The following is a 23,250-nucleotide window of genomic DNA, read 5'->3' as shown; positions in this document are numbered from 1 at the left end:
GTGTGAACAGAGTAAGGAACTACAGAGGAAAGGAAAACATCAAAACCAAAACAACCATAATGAAGTAAAGCAACATACACAGAAAAACAGACAGAATAGTAAGATGGCAAAAAACACCGGCTGCCCTACCCCGGCTGCAGATACAAAATACAAGGCAGTGAGGACAAGGGGACAAGCAATCAGGGCATACAGACCTATAATGGACAAAAGACACCAAGATCAGTTACTCTACAGTAAAGAGTCTTATACATGGAAGACTAGGTTATAATCTGTACCAACGGAACAAAACAAAGAAGTAGAGAGCCAATAATCAGAAAAGGTGGAGAAAGAGAAACGGAGAAAGTCAGCTCTGATTCGTGTCCTAAGGAATGACAAGAAACGCAAAACAATATCATTTCCAGTTAAGTGTTTGTGCTCAAACTTATTCAAATTTCGAACTAACCAAATGGAATATTTCGCCAAAGTTAAAAGATACAAACACACAGCTTTCCGACATGAATTTGGTATTTTCGGTACCAAAGTGAACCGAATACACTCATTACCTTTTTGCAATAGGCCAAAAGAGAGATGATGTAGCCAATTGAAAATGATATCCCACAACACTGTAACACACGGGCAATAGATAAAAAGGTGATCCGAAGTTTCTATTGCCATACGACAGAGAGCACAGTTTGGAGTGACAGCCATTCCCCGGGCATAGAGAAGATACCCTAAAGGGAGAGAACCATAAATGAGACGATAATTTACAGATTTTGAAATGGGATCCACGAAAGGATGATGTAAATTAAGCCAGACTTGCCTAAACTGAATACGTGGATACAAAGGCTCAACCTTATTTTCCAAAAGGGGTTGCAAGAGACACCAATAAAACTGTTTAGAGGAGAATCGAAAAATATCTACCAACGAATTCGAATGGACTGTCTCAAAACGTTTGAGTGCCAAAAAGCAATGTTGGTAGAAAGGGGGCATCGTCTCAGAATGGGGAAATAAAAGAGAAGCAAAGTCAGGACGATAGTGACGTAAGGACATTCCTAGCCAATACTTAGCAAAGTAAATCCACTTAGCTGAAGAATGAGACACTAAATTTTGAAGATGCCGTAAATATAAGGCTTGTAATTTGGATGGAATGTGAATCACACCCAATCCTCCATCCAAAATTGGCTTATAACACACAGAACGCCGAATAGGCTCAGCAGTGGAGTGCCAAATGAAGCGAAAAGTCTCTCTTTGAAAGAGATCAACATAATGTTTAGAATAAATGGTAACCGCTCCCCGGTACCACAGCTTAGATAAGGCCACGACATTGCACACAATAGTTTTGCCAAAAATAGACATGATACGCCCTTGAGTAAGATTCAGTACTGAGCGGAATTTAGATAGTATAGGATGAAATTGATCGTCTGCATGAACCGCCTTGCCTGTCATAATTCCAAGAATTTTTGATTGCTCGATCCAAGAAATACCAAAAGGATGATCAGACCGACTACTCCATTTGCCAACAAAAATACCATGAGATTTTGCAAGATTCAATTTAGAGCCAGACGCTTTGCCAAAATAAGAATAAGTTGTCAAAAGGTGGCCAATAGAAGCGTCCGTAGTGCAAAATCCAAGACCATCATCAGCAAAGGCAGATATTTTTGCTGAGTCATCTGTACCCGGTAATTTGACACCATGAATTTGAGAATGGTTTCGAATGTAGTGCAAGAGAGGTTCTAGTGCCAGGACATACAGAGAAGGGGACAAGCCACATCCCTGCCGGACAGACCTCGTTACAGGAAAAGGCCTGGAAATGTGCTGATTAATTATAAGTGCACTAGATATGTCCGTATAAAGAATTTGAACCCATTTCTGAAAATTAGGACCAAAGCCAAAAGCGTCCAAGACTTTAAACAAAAACTGATGAGAGACCCGATCAAAAGCCTTCTCTTGGTCTAAACTAATAAAAGCACAAGGTAGATCTTTTTGATCTACATAATCTAGCACATTACGTATAAGATGGCAATTATCATGGATAGACCTGCCTGGAACAGCACAAGTTTGATCTAAATGCACGATGCTACCTATAACCTTTCCTAAACGTGTGCATAACAATTTGGAAATGATTTTCACATCAACATTTAATAATGAAATAGGGCGCCAGCTGCGAACATTAGTTGCATTATTAATGTCCTTACAGAGCAGAGTAATATAGGAGGTTTTAGAGGAAAGAGGAAGACTACTCTGAAGAAAGCACAGTTGAACAACACGAAGAAGGACATCACCAAGAAACTCAAAAGTAGACACATAAAATTCCTTAGAAAGCCCATCCGGACCTGGAGATTTATTATTCTCCATAGCCTTAAGGGTGTTTAGAATTTCATCTCGAGTAATGTCCCCTTCCAGTGAAGCCGAATCATCCGAAAGAAGCGTGGGTAAATCAGCAAGGAATTGATTACAAATTCCATCATCAATGGGCTCATAGCCAAAGAGGTCGCTATAAAAATCAACAAAAACGCCCATGATGTCACGAGAGGTAGTGACAGTATGGCCATGAGAGTCTAAAATGGAGGTGATAGATTTTTTTTTACCTCTCTGTGCTTCCTTGCGTAAAAAATAGCTGGAAGGTTTTTCACCCGCTTCGAGGTCCTTAGCTTTAGAACGGACTAAAGTACCCCTGAATTCCAACATTTCCAAATCATAAAGTTGTTTCTTTACAGCCGCAATTTGATCGGAATAAAGGCCAGGATGTAAAGATTCAGCATGGCATAAAGTTTTATACTGAGTACGTAAATCCACACTGAGAGATGCTCTATCGGACTTTCGATCCTTGGCTAGTAATTGAAGAAAATATTGAATTTTTAGTTTGAAAGCATCCCACCATTCCAAAGTAATTGATGCCAAAGGGGGAATATGAGTTAAACAAAACCCTTCAAACAAAAGTTTGAATGAGTCATCAAATAACGAATTATTACATTTAAAGTAACCAGGACCAAACTGAACGCCAGCAAAATCTTTCAGCTTAAATGACACATAATCATGATCAGAAAAAGAACAAGGCAAAATAGCTGAAGTAACAAGGGCACAACTAAGAGAAGATGAAATATAGAAACGGTCCAGACGAGACCCAACACCAGCTGTATTGCGCCAAGTCATGGTCTGGGAACCAGGAAACAAAGTACGATAGACATCAAATAATGAAAAGTCAGAGACCCATTGTCTGATAATATTAGCCCCAGGTTGATTAGAGGCACTGCCACCAACCTTGTCTAAGGTAATGTTTAAAACACAATTAAAATCCCCCCCTAAAATAAGAAGCTGATTAGTGACAAAAAACTTTTCTATAGCATGAAAAAAGACAATGCGATCGGCAGGAATATTAGGGGCATAAACATTGATAAAACGAACATTGTAACCATTAAAGCTGAGATCCACAACTAAGAATCTCCCTTCCAGATCAAAATAAAAATAATGAACACGAAAATTAATGTGTGATGAGACAATAAAGCCCACCCCACGACTAAAATTTGTGCCGAAGCTCCAGAAAGCCTTTCCCTGAAATTTAGACTCCAAACATTTAGCTGCCTTCAAATTAGAAATATGGGTCTCCTGGAGAAAAAGAAAATCAACAGAAGAGGTATTGAAAAATTGGGATAAAAGATGGGACTTATTAGAATTGTCTAATAGTCCATTACAGTTAAGGGAGACAAACTGATACATACAAGAGTTGTTTGGTCAAAACTAACTGGATGTAAACAACAGAACCATAACACATAGCAATGCAAAAAGAAGCAACATAAGACATCCAAGTGAACAAAGAATAGGAGGCGTACATAAAAGCCGTCCAAAGAAGGACTAGCGTACAATAACATCCTAACTAACAAGGAAAACAACAAGGATAAGCGGTTCACAAACAAACAACAACACAAAAAAGAACACAAAGAGCAAAATACATAATATATCATCAAGGAGAAATTGAAATACAGTAAAAAGAACATGGTATGCAAAGAAAGAGACCTTTGGCAGTACAGAGAGAAAAAGGAATCAAGTGAAAATAAAGCTGCTAAACAGCTAATTATAACACAATGCAACCATGCTAACAGTTGTCCCAAAAATCGCAACCATAAACCCCAAAATACATAAAACACAGTCGCACAATAACCCACCCTCCATCCCTCAAAGGAAACAAAAAAGATACCCACCAACAGAGGGGGTGCTACAACCAAAAAAGACACCCAGAGGCACAGAGGATACAGTACAAAATCACAAACAAGAATAAAGCAAAAGAAAATTTGAAAGGGCGAAGCCACTACGACGACACACTCAGCATTATTACAGCTAAAATTCGCCCGAGGGAACATCACCACGAGCCTTAAGGACAAAAAGGCACAACGGGCAAGATGCGTACATAAAATCGCATGTGACTCAAAACAGCCATCCCCAAAATACCGAATAAAGCTGATAATCCCACCCAAAAAGGTACAAAAACACCCAAATAAAGATACCACAAACAAGACAGAACTAGTAAGGACAGAAAGGAAAAAAAAACCGGGAAAAAACGAGAAAAATAAAATAAAATAAGGGAAATAAAAGTTTAAATGGAAATGGAGCACGCTCATGCGGTGTAGACACCACAAAGGAACCCACCCCGGCAACCCAGCAGTATTGCGTGGTGCAAGGAGTAAAATCCCACACCCCACCCAGCCAGGCACACAGCACAAAAAACCGGAACAAACCAACGGAAAGCAATAAAACCTACTCACAAAAGAAGACTTACGTATGTTCGAGCAAGACCTGAAGACAAAAAGGGAAAAAGGTATAAATAGCAAATATACATCATGGAACATACAGAAGGAGAAACTATACATGTTACGGGCAAAAGTGGCAAAATAGACACTCCCATAGAGGGAGAACCTGGCGGTCACAGCAGAGTCCATTAATCAGTCTCTATAGTCCGGGGACACAAAACAGATCATTAGCGCAGGGCTCCTGGAAAGAAAACAACCATTAGGGGGGATCAGGGACATCCACAGTGATATTCCGACGTTTGGTGGATGGAGACCTGTCCACAGAAACCTGTGCAGCTGCAGCCACGCCCTTGGGAATGGCAGATGTGGACCTCTGCTTGGACTTGGTACGCTGCCGGGATGTGTGAGGCACCTGAAAGTCAGTGAGCATTAAAGAGTCGTCGTCACTGGCCATGTCCAGGAGGGGCATGGCAGCAACGTCAGCAAACGTCCGAGGTGAAACAGAATCATCTGGCACCGGCTTAGCAGAAGCAATGTCAAGGTCACCTAGGGAGGTGGAAGGCACGTCCAACATAGCCTGATCCCCTTCCTGACTAAACACTGGGGGGGTCGATTCTGTGGCAAGGTCCTCAGGGGCTGTGTCAGATTCATTAACAGGTTTAGCCTGACGAGGGGGAGGTAACAAGGACAGTTCCTCAAGGAGAGCAGCTTCCCTGGCCTTCCTGTTTTGGAAACTGTCGGGACAGTCAGCCCTACTGTGTCCTAACTTATAACACCTCAGACAGATGGGCATGCGACCAGGGGCAGTGACCAACATGGAGACCCTATCCCCCAGCCGGACGATATAGGGAATCCGTTCCTTTCCATCTTGGTTGAGTTGGATCCTGAGAACCCTAACACCCGTTTTCAGAGGGGCACCATCAATTAGAACTGTCTCATGATTAATACTAAGAATGTCTCCAAATTTACCGAAGTAGGTCCGCAGGAATTGATCTTTAACTACACCATGGACCCAGTGGATTCTCAGATCCATGATCTCAACCTCATATGGCGTAAAATGGAGGATAAGTTTGTCATGACGCAATGACCCAGTATGCACTAACAAACGGGCCCGATTGTCTTTGCGAAATGTCACATACCAAGTGCCAAGTTTTTCTGTCTTCCAGACAGAATCCAATTCACATGTTTTCAATTTAAAACAAGATTTAAGCAGTCTTACCAAGTCCTCACGATCCAAACGGCCTCCTTCTGTTTCAATACGAACAGTCTTCCTGGAAGCAGCAGCATCATAGAAGTCACTTGCAATGGGAGGGGCGATAACAGCTCCTCGAAAGGCCATGGTGAAGAAAAAATGGGGGGAGACCCGAAGGTCACACAACTGCTTGAGCAATTGATGCCCCACCGTAGACCTGCAAAAAGGAAGGTTACATGTAGCAATATACAAAGCAAGCAAGAAATGACAAACAAGCAAGACAAAACACACCCTCAAAGAGTGAGAATAAGACCACTTCCACCAATCAATAGTAAGTAAAGCACTTTGATTGACAGCCAAAAGGCCGAGAAGCGATGCCGGTTGTCGGCTTGCGCCGGCAAAATACCTCTATACCCACAGCATCTCATTAAGGGGCTGGATATTTACATTCCCTCTTTCAAAATATTCACCTCCAAAATTACACGCACGAAAACACGCAATTTCGGACCACGGGCGAGGGCCACGGCCAAAATGACCTTCTTTGTGGTGAAATACGACAATTTGTGTCAAGGCAGCAAAATGTGTAAATAACCTTATTTATTTCTTTGAAGAAACAGCGCTTGCGCTAAAACGTCGGGCCGACGTAGGAAAAACGTCCTGCAGCTAGGGCCATGAGCCTGTGGATCGGCGCTTAATGAACGAGGCGTGGGGACAGCAATTGGAAGAGTTTCTGCAGTCCCGACTTTGAGAAAGTCGCGCCCAGACAAGCGTGAAAAAAAGAACACAGCAACTGACCGCGTGGACTAAATCCACTAAACTTAAATACATTTCACGTATCAAAACAATGTTAGGGTAGGTGAATTTTAGTTAGAAATGTTGTTTTAATTAAGAAATGGAATGAAAGTTAAACAAACTTTGAAATTTCAATGTAAACTGACCCGGGAGAAACGCGCCGAGGCTTCTGGTACTTCCTTACCACTTGAAAACACTTTCTAGGGTTAGCTGGCGCTTAAGACGTGTGTTATCGACGGGGCAGAATGTGGTTGTGAGGGTGTGATTGTCTACGACGTAATTTCCGGCGTGCGACATCATGGCCGACGTCCTTGGATACGGGGACACAAAACAACTGCAAGTGGAAAATAAATCACTTTGAGGAACTTCCCGGGGCTTGGTTTGGACGGAGTACAATGTGGTTGAGTGGATGGGTCCATTTCTACAGTTTGGCTGTGGTTGCATGGTGCCTCCAGTGAAACGGACGCGCGAAAAGGGAGGGGACGGCGCAAAGTGAGATGAAAAAAGTGAAATGAAATGTGAAAAAGAGAGGGCTAAGTTAAGGGTTCTATTTTTTAATTTGTATTATGAGTGGTGGGCCATTCCCGGAGGTACTGCAATACCGGGTCAACCCGTGATGAGGGCGGAGCAAGCTCCGTGGCACCTCATCCCGTTGCAAAAATCAGTTTAATATCGATGTCTCCAATAGGAGACGTATCAGATATTAAGCTGATAAGAACAGATACTACACTTTGATCTTAGCCAAAAGGCCGAGAAGCGATGCCGGTTGTCGGCTTGCGCCGGCAAAATACCTCTATACCCACAGCATCTCATTAAGGGGCTGGATATTTACATTCCCTCTTTCAAAATATTCACCTCCAAAATTACACGCACGAAAACACGCAATTTCGGACCACGGGCGAGGGCCACGGCCAAAATGACCTTCTTTGTGGTGAAATACGACAATTTGTGTCAAGGCAGCAAAATGTGTAAATAACCTTATTTATTTCTTTGAAGAAACAGCGCTTGCGCTAAAACGTCGGGCCGACGTAGGAAAAACGTCCTGCAGCTAGGGCCATGAGCCTGTGGATCGGCGCTTAATGAACGAGGCGTGGGGACAGCAATTGGAAGAGTTTCTGCAGTCCCGACTTTGAGAAAGTCGCGCCCAGACAAGCGTGAAAAAAAGAACACAGCAACTGACCGCGTGGACTAAATCCACTAAACTTAAATACATTTCACGTATCAAAACAATGTTAGGGTAGGTGAATTTTAGTTAGAAATGTTGTTTTAATTAAGAAATGGAATGAAAGTTAAACAAACTTTGAAATTTCAATGTAAACTGACCCGGGAGAAACGCGCCGAGGCTTCTGGTACTTCCTTACCACTTGAAAACACTTTCTAGGGTTAGCTGGCGCTTAAGACGTGTGTTATCGACGGGGCAGAATGTGGTTGTGAGGGTGTGATTGTCTACGACGTAATTTCCGGCGTGCGACATCATGGCCGACGTCCTTGGATACGGGGACACAAAACAACTGCAAGTGGAAAATAAATCACTTTGAGGAACTTCCCGGGGCTTGGTTTGGACGGAGTACAATGTGGTTGAGTGGATGGGTCCATTTCTACAGTTTGGCTGTGGTTGCATGGTGCCTCCAGTGAAACGGACGCGCGAAAAGGGAGGGGACGGCGCAAAGTGAGATGAAAAAAGTGAAATGAAATGTGAAAAAGAGAGGGCTAAGTTAAGGGTTCTATTTTTTAATTTGTATTATGAGTGGTGGGCCATTCCCGGAGGTACTGCAATACCGGGTCAACCCGTGATGAGGGCGGAGCAAGCTCCGTGGCACCTCATCCCGTTGCAAAAATCAGTTTAATATCGATGTCTCCAATAGGAGACGTATCAGATATTAAGCTGATAAGAACAGATACTACACTTTGATCTTAGCCAAAAGGCCGAGAAGCGATGCCGGTTGTCGGCTTGCGCCGGCAAAATACCTCTATACCCACAGCATCTCATTAAGGGGCTGGATATTTACATTCCCTCTTTCAAAATATTCACCTCCAAAATTACACGCACGAAAACACGCAATTTCGGACCACGGGCGAGGGCCACGGCCAAAATGACCTTCTTTGTGGTGAAATACGACAATTTGTGTCAAGGCAGCAAAATGTGTAAATAACCTTATTTATTTCTTTGAAGAAACAGCGCTTGCGCTAAAACGTCGGGCCGACGTAGGAAAAACGTCCTGCAGCTAGGGCCATGAGCCTGTGGATCGGCGCTTAATGAACGAGGCGTGGGGACAGCAATTGGAAGAGTTTCTGCAGTCCCGACTTTGAGAAAGTCGCGCCCAGACAAGCGTGAAAAAAAGAACACAGCAACTGACCGCGTGGACTAAATCCACTAAACTTAAATACATTTCACGTATCAAAACAATGTTAGGGTAGGTGAATTTTAGTTAGAAATGTTGTTTTAATTAAGAAATGGAATGAAAGTTAAACAAACTTTGAAATTTCAATGTAAACTGACCCGGGAGAAACGCGCCGAGGCTTCTGGTACTTCCTTACCACTTGAAAACACTTTCTAGGGTTAGCTGGCGCTTAAGACGTGTGTTATCGACGGGGCAGAATGTGGTTGTGAGGGTGTGATTGTCTACGACGTAATTTCCGGCGTGCGACATCATGGCCGACGTCCTTGGATACGGGGACACAAAACAACTGCAAGTGGAAAATAAATCACTTTGAGGAACTTCCCGGGGCTTGGTTTGGACGGAGTACAATGTGGTTGAGTGGATGGGTCCATTTCTACAGTTTGGCTGTGGTTGCATGGTGCCTCCAGTGAAACGGACGCGCGAAAAGGGAGGGGACGGCGCAAAGTGAGATGAAAAAAGTGAAATGAAATGTGAAAAAGAGAGGGCTAAGTTAAGGGTTCTATTTTTTAATTTGTATTATGAGTGGTGGGCCATTCCCGGAGGTACTGCAATACCGGGTCAACCCGTGATGAGGGCGGAGCAAGCTCCGTGGCACCTCATCCCGTTGCAAAAATCAGTTTAATATCGATGTCTCCAATAGGAGACGTATCAGATATTAAGCTGATAAGAACAGATACTACACTTTGATCTTAGCCAAAAGGCCGAGAAGCGATGCCGGTTGTCGGCTTGCGCCGGCAAAATACCTCTATACCCACAGCATCTCATTAAGGGGCTGGATATTTACATTCCCTCTTTCAAAATATTCACCTCCAAAATTACACGCACGAAAACACGCAATTTCGGACCACGGGCGAGGGCCACGGCCAAAATGACCTTCTTTGTGGTGAAATACGACAATTTGTGTCAAGGCAGCAAAATGTGTAAATAACCTTATTTATTTCTTTGAAGAAACAGCGCTTGCGCTAAAACGTCGGGCCGACGTAGGAAAAACGTCCTGCAGCTAGGGCCATGAGCCTGTGGATCGGCGCTTAATGAACGAGGCGTGGGGACAGCAATTGGAAGAGTTTCTGCAGTCCCGACTTTGAGAAAGTCGCGCCCAGACAAGCGTGAAAAAAAGAACACAGCAACTGACCGCGTGGACTAAATCCACTAAACTTAAATACATTTCACGTATCAAAACAATGTTAGGGTAGGTGAATTTTAGTTAGAAATGTTGTTTTAATTAAGAAATGGAATGAAAGTTAAACAAACTTTGAAATTTCAATGTAAACTGACCCGGGAGAAACGCGCCGAGGCTTCTGGTACTTCCTTACCACTTGAAAACACTTTCTAGGGTTAGCTGGCGCTTAAGACGTGTGTTATCGACGGGGCAGAATGTGGTTGTGAGGGTGTGATTGTCTACGACGTAATTTCCGGCGTGCGACATCATGGCCGACGTCCTTGGATACGGGGACACAAAACAACTGCAAGTGGAAAATAAATCACTTTGAGGAACTTCCCGGGGCTTGGTTTGGACGGAGTACAATGTGGTTGAGTGGATGGGTCCATTTCTACAGTTTGGCTGTGGTTGCATGGTGCCTCCAGTGAAACGGACGCGCGAAAAGGGAGGGGACGGCGCAAAGTGAGATGAAAAAAGTGAAATGAAATGTGAAAAAGAGAGGGCTAAGTTAAGGGTTCTATTTTTTAATTTGTATTATGAGTGGTGGGCCATTCCCGGAGGTACTGCAATACCGGGTCAACCCGTGATGAGGGCGGAGCAAGCTCCGTGGCACCTCATCCCGTTGCAAAAATCAGTTTAATATCGATGTCTCCAATAGGAGACGTATCAGATATTAAGCTGATAAGAACAGATACTACACTTTGATCTTAGCCAAAAGGCCGAGAAGCGATGCCGGTTGTCGGCTTGCGCCGGCAAAATACCTCTATACCCACAGCATCTCATTAAGGGGCTGGATATTTACATTCCCTCTTTCAAAATATTCACCTCCAAAATTACACGCACGAAAACACGCAATTTCGGACCACGGGCGAGGGCCACGGCCAAAATGACCTTCTTTGTGGTGAAATACGACAATTTGTGTCAAGGCAGCAAAATGTGTAAATAACCTTATTTATTTCTTTGAAGAAACAGCGCTTGCGCTAAAACGTCGGGCCGACGTAGGAAAAACGTCCTGCAGCTAGGGCCATGAGCCTGTGGATCGGCGCTTAATGAACGAGGCGTGGGGACAGCAATTGGAAGAGTTTCTGCAGTCCCGACTTTGAGAAAGTCGCGCCCAGACAAGCGTGAAAAAAAGAACACAGCAACTGACCGCGTGGACTAAATCCACTAAACTTAAATACATTTCACGTATCAAAACAATGTTAGGGTAGGTGAATTTTAGTTAGAAATGTTGTTTTAATTAAGAAATGGAATGAAAGTTAAACAAACTTTGAAATTTCAATGTAAACTGACCCGGGAGAAACGCGCCGAGGCTTCTGGTACTTCCTTACCACTTGAAAACACTTTCTAGGGTTAGCTGGCGCTTAAGACGTGTGTTATCGACGGGGCAGAATGTGGTTGTGAGGGTGTGATTGTCTACGACGTAATTTCCGGCGTGCGACATCATGGCCGACGTCCTTGGATACGGGGACACAAAACAACTGCAAGTGGAAAATAAATCACTTTGAGGAACTTCCCGGGGCTTGGTTTGGACGGAGTACAATGTGGTTGAGTGGATGGGTCCATTTCTACAGTTTGGCTGTGGTTGCATGGTGCCTCCAGTGAAACGGACGCGCGAAAAGGGAGGGGACGGCGCAAAGTGAGATGAAAAAAGTGAAATGAAATGTGAAAAAGAGAGGGCTAAGTTAAGGGTTCTATTTTTTAATTTGTATTATGAGTGGTGGGCCATTCCCGGAGGTACTGCAATACCGGGTCAACCCGTGATGAGGGCGGAGCAAGCTCCGTGGCACCTCATCCCGTTGCAAAAATCAGTTTAATATCGATGTCTCCAATAGGAGACGTATCAGATATTAAGCTGATAAGAACAGATACTACACTTTGATCTTAGCCAAAAGGCCGAGAAGCGATGCCGGTTGTCGGCTTGCGCCGGCAAAATACCTCTATACCCACAGCATCTCATTAAGGGGCTGGATATTTACATTCCCTCTTTCAAAATATTCACCTCCAAAATTACACGCACGAAAACACGCAATTTCGGACCACGGGCGAGGGCCACGGCCAAAATGACCTTCTTTGTGGTGAAATACGACAATTTGTGTCAAGGCAGCAAAATGTGTAAATAACCTTATTTATTTCTTTGAAGAAACAGCGCTTGCGCTAAAACGTCGGGCCGACGTAGGAAAAACGTCCTGCAGCTAGGGCCATGAGCCTGTGGATCGGCGCTTAATGAACGAGGCGTGGGGACAGCAATTGGAAGAGTTTCTGCAGTCCCGACTTTGAGAAAGTCGCGCCCAGACAAGCGTGAAAAAAAGAACACAGCAACTGACCGCGTGGACTAAATCCACTAAACTTAAATACATTTCACGTATCAAAACAATGTTAGGGTAGGTGAATTTTAGTTAGAAATGTTGTTTTAATTAAGAAATGGAATGAAAGTTAAACAAACTTTGAAATTTCAATGTAAACTGACCCGGGAGAAACGCGCCGAGGCTTCTGGTACTTCCTTACCACTTGAAAACACTTTCTAGGGTTAGCTGGCGCTTAAGACGTGTGTTATCGACGGGGCAGAATGTGGTTGTGAGGGTGTGATTGTCTACGACGTAATTTCCGGCGTGCGACATCATGGCCGACGTCCTTGGATACGGGGACACAAAACAACTGCAAGTGGAAAATAAATCACTTTGAGGAACTTCCCGGGGCTTGGTTTGGACGGAGTACAATGTGGTTGAGTGGATGGGTCCATTTCTACAGTTTGGCTGTGGTTGCATGGTGCCTCCAGTGAAACGGACGCGCGAAAAGGGAGGGGACGGCGCAAAGTGAGATGAAAAAAGTGAAATGAAATGTGAAAAAGAGAGGGCTAAGTTAAGGGTTCTATTTTTTAATTTGTATTATGAGTGGTGGGCCATTCCCGGAGGTACTGCAATACCGGGTCAACCCGTGATGAGGGCGGAGCAAGCTCCGTGGCACCTCATCCCGTTGCAAAAATCAGTTTAATATCGATGTCTCCAATAGGAGACGTATCAGATATTAAGCTGATAAGAACAGATACTACACTTTGATCTTAGCCAAAAGGCCGAGAAGCGATGCCGGTTGTCGGCTTGCGCCGGCAAAATACCTCTATACCCACAGCATCTCATTAAGGGGCTGGATATTTACATTCCCTCTTTCAAAATATTCACCTCCAAAATTACACGCACGAAAACACGCAATTTCGGACCACGGGCGAGGGCCACGGCCAAAATGACCTTCTTTGTGGTGAAATACGACAATTTGTGTCAAGGCAGCAAAATGTGTAAATAACCTTATTTATTTCTTTGAAGAAACAGCGCTTGCGCTAAAACGTCGGGCCGACGTAGGAAAAACGTCCTGCAGCTAGGGCCATGAGCCTGTGGATCGGCGCTTAATGAACGAGGCGTGGGGACAGCAATTGGAAGAGTTTCTGCAGTCCCGACTTTGAGAAAGTCGCGCCCAGACAAGCGTGAAAAAAAGAACACAGCAACTGACCGCGTGGACTAAATCCACTAAACTTAAATACATTTCACGTATCAAAACAATGTTAGGGTAGGTGAATTTTAGTTAGAAATGTTGTTTTAATTAAGAAATGGAATGAAAGTTAAACAAACTTTGAAATTTCAATGTAAACTGACCCGGGAGAAACGCGCCGAGGCTTCTGGTACTTCCTTACCACTTGAAAACACTTTCTAGGGTTAGCTGGCGCTTAAGACGTGTGTTATCGACGGGGCAGAATGTGGTTGTGAGGGTGTGATTGTCTACGACGTAATTTCCGGCGTGCGACATCATGGCCGACGTCCTTGGATACGGGGACACAAAACAACTGCAAGTGGAAAATAAATCACTTTGAGGAACTTCCCGGGGCTTGGTTTGGACGGAGTACAATGTGGTTGAGTGGATGGGTCCATTTCTACAGTTTGGCTGTGGTTGCATGGTGCCTCCAGTGAAACGGACGCGCGAAAAGGGAGGGGACGGCGCAAAGTGAGATGAAAAAAGTGAAATGAAATGTGAAAAAGAGAGGGCTAAGTTAAGGGTTCTATTTTTTAATTTGTATTATGAGTGGTGGGCCATTCCCGGAGGTACTGCAATACCGGGTCAACCCGTGATGAGGGCGGAGCAAGCTCCGTGGCACCTCATCCCGTTGCAAAAATCAGTTTAATATCGATGTCTCCAATAGGAGACGTATCAGATATTAAGCTGATAAGAACAGATACTTTTTTCTTTTTGATAAAATTTATTTACAAATTTAATTTTAACACACGCGGACAGCGCGGTTGCTGCAGGGCGGCCTAAAATTATCACAGGAAAGAGTTGAGCCCTGCAGCATTAACAATAAAATAAACTACAGAGGAAGAGCATGAACGAAATAGAAAGTTACCATTTTTACATATTTGTATAACATATCACCATATTTACACATGCACATAATAATTCAATAGACACGGGACAAGTACACACATTCCCATGTACATGATTTAACAAATGCCGACTACGGCTACGGCACAAACATGGCAATTATACAGAATTATTACACTAAATTACAGTTTGATAAAACAGCAGTAAACAGTATATCAAAATTTACAAATTGAAAGATAATTTATGATTGCCATCGACTGAACAAAATATTGAAGTAGACAGCCAATAGTTAGAGAAAACAGTAAAAGATAAGCGATAGAAGTCGACCCTGATACGTGTCCTAAGGACAGACAAAAAACGTAACATGATATCATTTCCATTTAATTTTGAGTGCTCAAATTTGTTAGAATTTCGAACCAGCCAAATAGTGTATTTTGCCAAAGTTAAAAGATAGATGCACATTGATTTTTGATAGGAATTTGGAATTTTGGGAACCAAGTTAAATCGAATAACTTCGTTAGATCGTTTTAATAAACCAAATGACAATTGATCTAACCACTGGAAAACGATATCCCACAAAACCTCAACACACGAGCAATAGATGAAGAGATGATCAGAAGTTTCTATTGCTATACGACAGAGTGGACAGTTTGGAGTGACAGACATTCCCCGAGTATAGAGAGTATACCCTAAGGGGAGAGAATCATAGATGAGACGGTAATTAACTGATTTAGAAAGTGAATCCACGAAGTGATTATGCAAATTAAGCCAAACAAGCCGGAAAGGAATACGTGGATACAACGTTTCAACTTTATTTTCCACAATTGATTTTATGAGTGCTTCATAAAATTGTTTCGTAGTAAATTGAAACATATCTATCAGGAAATCCGAATGAACAGCCTCAAAACGTTTGACAGCTAAAAAACAACCCTGATAGAAAGCCGACATCGTCTCAGAGTGTGGGAATAGTAAAGAAGAAAGTGAGGGACAATAGTGACGTAAGGACATCCCTAACCAGTATTTCGCAAAAAAGGTCCACTTAGCTGAGGAATGAAACAGATTTTGAATATGCTTAAGATAGAAAGACTGCAATTTAGACTGGATGTGTACAACACCCATCCCCCCGTCTAAAGTTGATTTATAACAAACAGACCTCCGAATAGGCTCAGCTGTGGAATTCCAAATAAACCGAAAAGTCTCCCTCTGAAAGAGTTCGACATAATGTTTTGAATAGGGTGATACCGCCCCTCGGTACCACAACTTAGACAAAGCCATGACATTGCACACAATAGTTTTGCCAAAAATAGAAATAGAGCGTCCTTTAGCACCATTTAAAACACTTCGAAATTTAGATAGTATAGGATGGAATTGATCGTCCGCATTGACATTTCTACCTGTCATAATTCCAACTATTTTAGAATGCTCAATCCAAGAAATACCGAAAGGGTGGTCTGATCTATTACGCCATTTACCAACGAAAATGCCGTGAGTTTTGTTAAGATTTAATTTGGAGCCAGACGCCTTGCTAAAAAGATGATATGATTCTAAAAGTTGTCCAATAGAAGCATCTGTGGTACAAAATCCCAGTCCATCATCAGCAAATGCAGATATTTTTGCCGAATCATCAGTACCTGGTAATTTGACACCAACAATTTCAGTTTTTTTCCGAATATACATTAACAGAGGCTCTAATGCTAAGACATACAGGGACGGAGATAAACCACACCCCTGCCGGACAGACCTCGTTATAGAAAACGGCTGTGAAATGTGCTGATTTATTATTACCGCACTAGATATGTCCGTATACAAAATTTTGACCCATTTTTGAAATTTTGGACCAAAGCCAAAACGGTCCAGTACTCTAAACATAAACTGATGAGAAACCCTATCAAAGGCTTTCTCTTGATCCAAACTAATAAAAGCACAAGGTAAATCTTTTTGATCTACATAATCTAGCACATTACGAATTAGATGACAATTGTCATGAATAGAGCGACCAGGTACAGCACAGGTTTGATCCATATGCACAATACTTCCTATAACATTGCCTAAACGTGTGCATAATAATTTAGATACAATTTTGACATCAACATTTAATAAAGAAATAGGACGCCAGTTACGAACATTATCAGCATTATTAACATCCTTACATATAAGAGAAATATAAGAAGTTTTAGAAGAATTAGGAAGAGATTGTTCTTGAAAAGACAGCTGAAAGACACGGAGAAGCACATCACCAAGTACATCAAAAGTAGACACATAAAACTCCTTAGTAAGCCCATCCGGACCGGGAGATTTATTATTCTCCATAGCCTTAAGGGTCTTTAGAATTTCATCACGAGTTATGTCCCCTTCCAGTGAAGCCGAATCAGCCGAATGAAGCGCCGGTAAATCAGCAAGGAAACGTTCACAAATTTCATCATCAATAGGCTCATAGCCAAAGAGTTCGCTATAAAAATCAACAAAAACGCCCATGATTTCACGAGAGGTTGTTACTTTACGGCCTTGAGAGTCTAAAATTGAACTGATAGATTTTTTCGTACCTCTCTGAGTTTCCTTGCGCAGAAAATAACTGGAAGGCCTTTCACCAATTTCAAGGTCTTTAGCCTTAGATCGAACTAAATGACCATTAAATTCCAGTATTTCCAAATCCTTTAATTGTTTTTTAACAGCCGCAATTTGGTCTGTATACAGTCCAGGATGTAAAGATTCAGCACGGCATAATGTTTTATATTGACTGACTAAATCATTACGAAGGGATGCCCGCTGTGATTTTTGAACTGACCCAAATAACTTCAAAAAGGACACAATTTCAACCTTAAAGGCATCCCACCAATCCAAAGTTATGGACTCTAAGGGGGGAATATGATTTAAACAAAAGCCCGCAAATAAGGCCTTAAAAGAATCATTTAATAATGAATTATTACATTTAAAATAACCCAAACCATAACTAATGCCGGCAAAATCTTTCAGCTTAAACGACACATAATCATGGTCAGAAAAACTACATGGAGAAATATCTGCAGATACAACAGTAGAGCGCAGAGAAGAGGAAATATAGAACCGGTCAAGACGGGACCCGACGCCGGCTGTATTACGCCAAGATACCGCCACTTTGCCAGGAAACTGAGAGCGATAGACATCGAAAAGAGAGAAATCGGAGACCCATTGCTTAATAATGTTTGCCCCAATTTGAGCATCCCGCCTACCACCTATTTTATCTAACTGAACGTTAGTAACACAATTAAAATCACCCCCCAGAACAATACGCCTATTTGTAACCAAAAATTTAGCAACGCTATGAAAGAAATTAGCCCTATCAACAGGAACATTAGGTGCATACATATTTAAAAATCGCACATTATATCCATTTATTGTTAAATCAACAACTAAAAACCTACCCTCAATATCATAATAAAAGAAATCTACAATGTAATTAACTCTAGATGAAACAATAAAAGCAACACCCCGACTAAAATTACTCCCAAAACTCCAAAAGGCTTTCCCATTAAATCTATGTTCATACGTTTTAGCAATTGATAAATTATACACATGAGTCTCCTGAAGAAATAAGAAATCGATGGCATCATTAGCAAAAGTATGAGATAATATATTTAATTTAGTAGTATCATCTAATAGTCCATTACAATTTATTGATAGGAAGCTGTACATGATGAGGTATATATAAAAGTTCATATAAAATATGTATAAACCACAAATTGAATACGCATCCTCTGATTACATTATGATATAAATCAAATGTATAAATTCTATAGTCATCTCGCCATAATATGCAAATTAGGCACACAAAAATATAACATCCTCTGTATCCAATATAAATAGAAATTACCCACAATGCATCATCAAACACGCATGCAAAGAGCATTACAAAACTAAGTACAACACCTCTTTGAAAACAACCCGCCGAAGCCTGACTCATATTTAAGAAAATAATATGGATAAATACAGTTTGATTGCATTGAACAATATTAACACATACCATACATGAAAGCGTAATGCAGACAATAGCTAAGAGAGGTTGCAAAGTGAGCAATAACACGAAACCATGACGTATACAAAATAACACACACACACACATAAGTTTAGATAAATATACACAAAATAAGTCTAAATATACACCTAAACACTCATAAAGCATGCCACAAATAAGGCTTAAGTACATAGTAAATTTATACGGGAAAATATGTACATGCAGATTTAATTTAGAATCGTTTTCGAACAATATGCAAATTAGCAACACCCAAGTACATGGAAAACCCAAATTAAAGTAGTACAAAATTACCCATAATGCTCTCAGGCAGATAACTCTTCTCATCAGCCAATGCCAACAGCAAATGGCGACAAAACTGCCCAAATAAATCAGGAGCAACCACACTACCCATATATATACAAAATCTGAACATAGCAAAGAACGGATCATGCATAAAACATCAACATACATGTACAAGAAAATAAACCAAAATGTCATACCGTTACATTCAAAGAACGTAACTGACACTATATTTTTACAGAAACGAAAATTAATAATTCTCAATACACACAAAAAGCATTCACCAAAAGTTAACTTACCCCAGCTAATGAAACACTGTAAATAAAAAAGAAACATTAGAAACACTGCTTTTGATGTATGAACATTTTTCCGTACAATATGCAAATGAGCAATACTCGAATACAGTAGGGGCAAGAAGCAGCATGCTAAACAATTACCCATAATGCAATAGATTTCATTATACTCAGTTCCATAAAGAAAGAACAACCTGTTAAAAGGATCCACAGCAAAACTAGCGCTAATACACGAGAAAATCATCCAGTAAATATCAAACTTACACTCCCCGTACAGGGAGAACCTGGGCGTCAAAGTTTTATACATTGTGCTAACTCGTTTGTGATGGACATTGCAAGGTCATTAACTTAGGACGACATGTAATCTTTAGCGAATTAGGGTGGGTCAGTGTTGTCAGGAATTGACACACGGCGGGAAGCCGACGGTGACCGATCTACTGCGGCCGCCGCAGCGTCTGCCACTCCCTTAGGGATCGAGGAAATGCGCTGCTTTTTCCCAACCGTGCCTCCCTTTGCCTTTGATCTTGACCCACGCTTAGGCCTCACATCTGACCAATTCTGAGAGTCCACTCGTGAAATAATGTCATCCACCCCATCTTGTGAACCCATATTGTCTACAGTTCCATAATTTAATGGCGATACAGCTGCAGCTGCAGCATAAGATCCTGGTTTTTGCACAGTCTCACCATCATCCCCACTGTCTATAGTCAGCCCCTCATTGTTCACTGTGTCCTCCCGACTACTTTCCTCCTCCATCTCTATAGACTCACCCTGAACATCCCCTGGTATCTGCTCTCCAGAGTCCGGGGGTGGGGCCATAGCTGGTTCTGCCTCCTCATTGCGTTTTCTATTTGCAAAGCTCTTAGGACAATCTGGCCTCGTATGTCCCAGGTGATAGCACCTGAGGCACACAGGGAGCCGACCTGGTGCCGTGACCAGCATAGACATCCGGTCTCCCAAACGAACTATGTAGGGAACAGTATCAGCCTTACCAGCATCCAGCTGCAACTGTACAATTCTGACTCCTGTTTGTATTGGAGACCCACCCACTATAGCAGTTTCATGCGACACAGACAAGACTTTGCCGTAACGAGAGAAGTAAGATTCCAAGAACTGGCTCGACACGACACCATGAATCCAGTGAATACGAAGATCAATTACTTCTCTATCATAAGGGGTGAAGTCAATTCTAATATCTCTATACACTATTGACCCAACCGTCAGCATCAATCTTGCCCTATTCTCATGTTTGAAGGTGACAAACCACACTCCCGAAGTCTCCGTTTTCCAAATGGAAAGTATTTCCCGGGCTTGAATTGAATTATGAGTGGCATTCCTGAGAATATCGAAAATGTTTTCCCGGTCAAAATTACGTACCGTTGACTTTATGCGAATCGTAGAGTCACATCTCTTCTTGTCCAGGAAACGTTGTGGGACCGCAGGAGCAATAGTTGCCGCTTGGTACGCCATGACGTGGAAACAAATGGGGGGAGACCCGAAGGTCACACAGCTGATGAAAGCTGATGCCCACCCGTAGATCTGCAAATCAGGAAAACAAGTCAACAGATGAATACAACAAAGTCACTAGGAATGCACAATCTCACCGATATCCTTGGCCCAGATACTACACTTTGATCTTAGCCAAAAGGCCGAGAAGCGATGCCGGTTGTCGGCTTGCGCCGGCAAAATACCTCTATACCCACAGCATCTCATTAAGGGGCTGGATATTTACATTCCCTCTTTCAAAATATTCACCTCCAAAATTACACGCACGAAAACACGCAATTTCGGACCACGGGCGAGGGCCACGGCCAAAATGACCTTCTTTGTGGTGAAATACGACAATTTGTGTCAAGGCAGCAAAATGTGTAAATAACCTTATTTATTTCTTTGAAGAAACAGCGCTTGCGCTAAAACGTCGGGCCGACGTAGGAAAAACGTCCTGCAGCTAGGGCCATGAGCCTGTGGATCGGCGCTTAATGAACGAGGCGTGGGGACAGCAATTGGAAGAGTTTCTGCAGTCCCGACTTTGAGAAAGTCGCGCCCAGACAAGCGTGAAAAAAAGAACACAGCAACTGACCGCGTGGACTAAATCCACTAAACTTAAATACATTTCACGTATCAAAACAATGTTAGGGTAGGTGAATTTTAGTTAGAAATGTTGTTTTAATTAAGAAATGGAATGAAAGTTAAACAAACTTTGAAATTTCAATGTAAACTGACCCGGGAGAAACGCGCCGAGGCTTCTGGTACTTCCTTACCACTTGAAAACACTTTCTAGGGTTAGCTGGCGCTTAAGACGTGTGTTATCGACGGGGCAGAATGTGGTTGTGAGGGTGTGATTGTCTACGACGTAATTTCCGGCGTGCGACATCATGGCCGACGTCCTTGGATACGGGGACACAAAACAACTGCAAGTGGAAAATAAATCACTTTGAGGAACTTCCCGGGGCTTGGTTTGGACGGAGTACAATGTGGTTGAGTGGATGGGTCCATTTCTACAGTTTGGCTGTGGTTGCATGGTGCCTCCAGTGAAACGGACGCGCGAAAAGGGAGGGGACGGCGCAAAGTGAGATGAAAAAAGTGAAATGAAATGTGAAAAAGAGAGGGCTAAGTTAAGGGTTCTATTTTTTAATTTGTATTATGAGTGGTGGGCCATTCCCGGAGGTACTGCAATACCGGGTCAACCCGTGATGAGGGCGGAGCAAGCTCCGTGGCACCTCATCCCGTTGCAAAAATCAGTTTAATATCGATGTCTCCAATAGGAGACGTATCAGATATTAAGCTGATAAGAACAGATACTTTTTTTTTTCTTTTTGATAAATTTACTATCCAAACAATTGTACAATCGCAGACAGTGCAAATACACTACCACCTCGTTATTAAAATGGTTATCACAGAGCGTGAAGTGGTAGTGCTAACAGTTAGACACTAAAGAATTCAGAAAAGAATTGATGGTAAATGTGAGACTGTCAATGACTTTACAATGCTTGCACATTGTATGGTTCTAACACAGTTCCTTCTAAAATCGAAGGCACATGTACTTCCATATTGAAGTCCAAAGAGTTCCTGTCTTTCGGCAAAGGAAATAAGTGTTTATATTTCTGAACCACTCTCAATAGAGTCGCCTGCGTTTTAATCCATCTTTGACTGTGTTCTTCCTTTGGACAATCCTTCAAAACCTGCATCATTGTCTCTTCATTAAACTCAATCCTGTTGTTACCTCCCTTGACCCTTTGAATCCTAACCCTCATGTCACTGTATTTTGAAGATGTGTCTGTGATAGCTGCTAAAACCTCATCTGACTGTGATGTCTGTTCCGCCCACGACAAAGGTGGAGAAAACAAAGAAGTCTTTGTCCTCTTTTCTGTCTTCTGATCTGTCTTGCTCTGTAAAACAGTCTCCTGTTTCCGTTTCCTCTCCTGGTCCTTGTTAGATTCCGACAAAAATTCCACATCCGTATCTGATTCAACTGTTTCCATAGTACCCTCTGAGTCAGTATCCTTTTCTGGCGCTTCTTCCACATTCTCTGCTATACTCAGTTGTTCCTGTTTCACAGCCTTCTCCTTACACATCGCTCGTACATGACCGTAAGTATGGCAACGAAGACACAGTGGCAATCTTCCCGGAGCCGTGATTAATATTGTCTGTTTCTTCCCGAAATTGACAACATGGGGTATCTTCTCCAATCCACCATCCTCAAGCTCGACCTTCACATATCTAACACCAGTTATCATTGATACTCCTTCCACTGATCTTGTTTCCCACTGGACATCAATCACCTTTCCGAATCTAGAAAAGTAATCCTTGAGAAACTCATTCTTCACAGTTGCATGCAGCCAATGTATCCTTAGCACAACAACCTGGGCTCCATAGTGAGAAAAGTAAAGCACATTGTTTCCATATTCCAGAATTTTGATCCTCCGTAAAGTCTCAGCCTGATCACTGGTCTTGAAAGTCACAAAGTATTGTCCAGATTTCTCGGTATTCCATATCCCAACACAATCTTGGGACCGAAAAGAAGGAATA

General features: G+C 42.3%; 6 non-coding genes and 3 pseudogenes across 6 annotated transcripts; all 9 read right to left on the bottom strand.

Annotated features, from left to right (window-relative positions):
• Positions 1–7,276: 7,276 nt before the first annotated feature.
• On the bottom strand, positions 7,277–7,469 carry LOC137274808 (U2 spliceosomal RNA). The gene has a single exon (XR_010956197.1). It is a non-coding gene; the product is annotated as a U2 spliceosomal RNA (small nuclear RNA).
• Positions 7,470–8,453: 984 nt separating this feature from the next.
• On the bottom strand, positions 8,454–8,646 carry LOC137274807 (U2 spliceosomal RNA). Its single transcript, XR_010956196.1, has one exon. It is a non-coding gene; the product is annotated as a U2 spliceosomal RNA (small nuclear RNA).
• Positions 8,647–9,630: 984 nt separating this feature from the next.
• Positions 9,631–9,823, bottom strand: LOC137274806 (U2 spliceosomal RNA). The gene has a single exon (XR_010956195.1). It is a non-coding gene; the product is annotated as a U2 spliceosomal RNA (small nuclear RNA).
• A 984-nt stretch (positions 9,824–10,807) lies between these two features.
• On the bottom strand, positions 10,808–11,000 carry LOC137274805 (U2 spliceosomal RNA). Its single transcript, XR_010956194.1, has one exon. It is a non-coding gene; the product is annotated as a U2 spliceosomal RNA (small nuclear RNA).
• Positions 11,001–11,984: 984 nt separating this feature from the next.
• Positions 11,985–12,177, bottom strand: LOC137275268 (U2 spliceosomal RNA). The gene has a single exon (XR_010956574.1). It is a non-coding gene; the product is annotated as a U2 spliceosomal RNA (small nuclear RNA).
• A 984-nt stretch (positions 12,178–13,161) lies between these two features.
• On the bottom strand, positions 13,162–13,354 carry LOC137275267 (U2 spliceosomal RNA). Its single transcript, XR_010956573.1, has one exon. It is a non-coding gene; the product is annotated as a U2 spliceosomal RNA (small nuclear RNA).
• Positions 13,355–14,338: 984 nt separating this feature from the next.
• On the bottom strand, positions 14,339–14,519 carry LOC137274864 (U2 spliceosomal RNA; annotated as a pseudogene).
• A 6,218-nt stretch (positions 14,520–20,737) lies between these two features.
• LOC137274942 (U2 spliceosomal RNA) lies at positions 20,738–20,882 on the bottom strand (annotated as a pseudogene).
• A 984-nt stretch (positions 20,883–21,866) lies between these two features.
• On the bottom strand, positions 21,867–22,048 carry LOC137274895 (U2 spliceosomal RNA; annotated as a pseudogene).
• Positions 22,049–23,250: the final 1,202 nt, after the last annotated feature.

Source organism: Haliotis asinina, chromosome 2 (genome assembly GCF_037392515.1).
Source record: "Haliotis asinina isolate JCU_RB_2024 chromosome 2, JCU_Hal_asi_v2, whole genome shotgun sequence".
In the NCBI taxonomy this organism is placed as follows: domain Eukaryota; kingdom Metazoa; phylum Mollusca; class Gastropoda; order Lepetellida; family Haliotidae; genus Haliotis; species Haliotis asinina.
The sequence above is the reverse complement of the archived record's forward strand: the minus strand, read 5'-3'. Positions and strand labels throughout refer to the sequence as shown.